This window comes from Etheostoma spectabile, chromosome 14, assembly GCF_008692095.1.
Source record: "Etheostoma spectabile isolate EspeVRDwgs_2016 chromosome 14, UIUC_Espe_1.0, whole genome shotgun sequence".
Taxonomy (NCBI): Eukaryota; Metazoa; Chordata; class Actinopteri; order Perciformes; family Percidae; genus Etheostoma; species Etheostoma spectabile.
This window is the reverse complement of record NC_045746.1, coordinates 17,396,042-17,399,192: the sequence shown is the minus strand read 5'-3', so window position 1 is coordinate 17,399,192 and position 3,151 is coordinate 17,396,042. Positions and strand designations below refer to the sequence as shown.

Sequence of the window (3,151 nt, the reverse complement as noted above, 5' to 3'; positions counted from 1 at the left end):
GTTTGTTAGTAATCACTACACACAGGCCTGAAATACACAAACACATGCTCAGGACCTAATCACGCACAAATGGAGAGATGTAAAGTGAGTGGGCTGCCAGCTGGACCAGCGCCCTGAGCGGGTGGGGAGGGTACGGTGCCTTGCTTAAGGGCACATGGCAGTGCCCCAAAGGGTAAGTGGCATCTTTCCAGCTACCAATCCACACTCCGCACTTTGGTCCGTACGGGGACTTGAACCAGCGACCAACCCACCTCCCTACGAACTGAGCTACTGCCACCCCTGTACATGGTCACGTACAGACATCAGAGTGGTGTCGATCTTCTCATCTCACTCTCAGCAAGAAAGCAAATCAACACATTTCTCAAAACATCAAACTACATCCATAAAACTTATCCCAGGTTGTGCTGCTAAAATGGGAAATGGAAAAGACAGCGATGTGAGTGAGACTGACTCGCACTGAGACTCTGTCTGATATTTATGATGTCAGTCTCTATGACAATCTCCAAAAAATCCTCTCATTTGAACTTTTTTAGTTTTATTTTGTGTCTGGCTCGTCCCTCGCCCAACGCAAGAATCTCAGAAGAATGTGAGTGTGGTCCAAACGTGGCAAAGTCTTGTGGTTTGAGAAGCAGAAGAAAAAAAGCACTTTTCTTCCGCCCTCTGTTTTCTAAAAAAAGACAAAAGTCAGGAATTCCTTTCTGTGTGAAACAAAAAATCACCACCCCCACAGCGAGAGCTGCATTGTTTCAATGAATGTATTAATTTCACCCAAATGGATTGGAACATGATGGTGGTATGTATGAGGATGGTGTGCGGTGATGGAAACTATGAGCGTAGCCAGAGGAGGAGGTGTAGGGGGTGCTGGGTCTCCAGAAGAAAATTTGTAATCTGAAGGAGACATGACATCACTCTTACTCAACACGACTGAATGCCTTGTTAACATGCTTTCAAAAAAAACAACGATTGTATGACATATTAAGCTTTCATTATCAAGACATGAAGCCTTCCTATTTTGTGCGTCTGAGCCATTTCACAAAACATTAAAGCAAGTGATTGTTTCCTCAAAGGTCTGCTTGTTCTTCTTCTCATAAATCCTACTGACAATACAGGGGCCGCAGCACTTATTCACAGTATCAGTTACTCACTTTGGACCCCGCTCAGGCCCCCAACCCACCATAACATCCACTATTTCCTCACTCTAAAGAAAGAACATCCTTTCTGGCCCATCCTGGAAGTGTGGGGGTCAAATATTTGACTTGAAAATCTGCAGGCTTTGCATAATTTCAATAAAGCATACCACTTTCTAATGAGACACTGTTTTCATTGTTAACGCATATTTTGTTTAAAGCTTTGTAGATCAATTATAAGTCCAATTTTGGGTTGCGAGGTTGTGAAAACCCACTGGCAGGTGTTTATCCTTTAGATTTGGTAATGAGTTATACATGTTGGTAATATTAGCCTGTAATAAATGCTTGAGATTCTTATTTTTTAAGTTATCAAGTTTGCAGTTATACTTGTTCAAAACTTTAAATTATTACACTGAATCTAAGAGTCTCTTTAGAACTTTCTAAAAATAAGTCACCAGTCAAAGGGAGTTTTTAAAACTAAAGTTAATCTCAGTGATTGCATTTAACTGATCTATAAAAAGTTTGGTCTTTTTTTTTTTTGGTGAGGATGTGTGCACGGGTCAGACATCAACGGGAGATTTACTGCAAATGCAAACCGACCTTAACACACTTTAAATTCACTTATCATCTACTGTTTCACATTACAACGTTATGAGTATAGCCTGCCTATAAAACGTCTAAATGTAAACGTAACCTACCTCTCTTTGCGCACCAGCAGCCTCTGGAGATGATCACAGGAGTCTATGCGGGCAGTGTGTGTGTGTGTGTGTGTGTATATGTGTGCTCGTGCTGCTCTGGTGTATGAAATGACAGATAAGATGACAAATCGTCCGTGAAACTCCTGCGAGCTGCAAACGGACGGGTTTCCACTGACTGGAGCATCTGGAGCGTCCAAACCAAACCATTCCCTCTAACACCGCCCCTTGCTCCTCTGTCTTTCCACTCCCTCTGTCTTTCTGTCACCTTGTGTGGAGTTCAACCTGAAAGAAGGTAGACTCACTGTGTTTCCGAGATGTAATTTAATATTTAAAATACGTAGAAGACTTTTGGCTTCCACGCTGCCGCTTTAAACCCCGCCGCTTTATTATCTTTCCAAATATAAATCCCTATAATAATCCAGGAGCTATTTAATGTGCTCTATGCATTTTAATCTCACATCAAATCAAAATGAAAGTCATTTGGAACTTTAATTTTCCGTCATTAATACACACGATGTGTTGCTGACATTTACAGCATTGCATAGATAATAAATACATTCTTCACATTTCATATTCTTAAAACATGTCTGCTTTCAGCTATAATGTGTAATAGTTAAACAATGTATGAATATACTGATTATTAAGGCTAAACAGTGGGATAAAATAAATATTTACCATATGGCTTCATTTCTCTGCTTTTCCATCCATCACACATGATGAAGATGCTGAGCGGCAGCTTCACACCCTCCACACTTTCTGTATTGTCTTTCACTCTCAAATCTAATGGTTCTTCTTGGCTACATGACATTTTCTGCAGTCAAGAGCAAGCTGCGGGGTCTTGGGAAAAGAGAAATCAAAATATCATTTCCCCACTCATTGACCTCCATTTTCCACAGTTGTGATCTGGAGGTCTGGGGACGATTATAGGCTTCGGCTGTGGCTCCATCCTGCCACTACTTATTAAGTCAGGATGTACACTACATGAGTGTGTAAGAAGGCTTTCCGTTCGTGTGTGTGGCATTTATAAGAGTATTTGCAGGATCTGTTGATGGGCTGTCAGATCTCAGAGTTCATGGTGGAGGATTTGTTAAAATGATTAACGATTTTGAAGAATTGCTCAAGCACGAGTGAAGGTCAAATATTCTACATGATCCCGAAACGTCACATATTTACATGTATGCATGCTGCCACCTGCTGTTTAAACATGTTAGTTACATGCACATTGCTAGAGTTAAGATTTAAAAACGTTTATTACCACAATCTTCAACAAAATACATGTTTTCATTTCTGTCCATACATGAAAGCCCACACCACCACTTGGGGGGG

The 3,151-nt window shown here is 41.0% G+C and overlaps 1 protein-coding gene across 2 annotated transcripts in view; it reads right to left on the bottom strand.

The window, feature by feature from the left end:
• LOC116701585 (four and a half LIM domains protein 3) overlaps nucleotides 1–2,092 on the bottom strand; it is a 16,798-nt gene extending 14,706 nt beyond the window's left edge. Inside the window, exon 1 of one of the 2 annotated variants that reach the window (XM_032535325.1) lies at nucleotides 1,826–2,092. The gene's annotated coding sequence lies outside the window, so the exon portion shown is untranslated. The remainder of the gene's footprint in view (nucleotides 1–1,825) is intronic. The other variant, XM_032535326.1, reaches the window with a different exon arrangement.
• Between the last annotated feature and the right edge of the window lie 1,059 nt (nucleotides 2,093–3,151).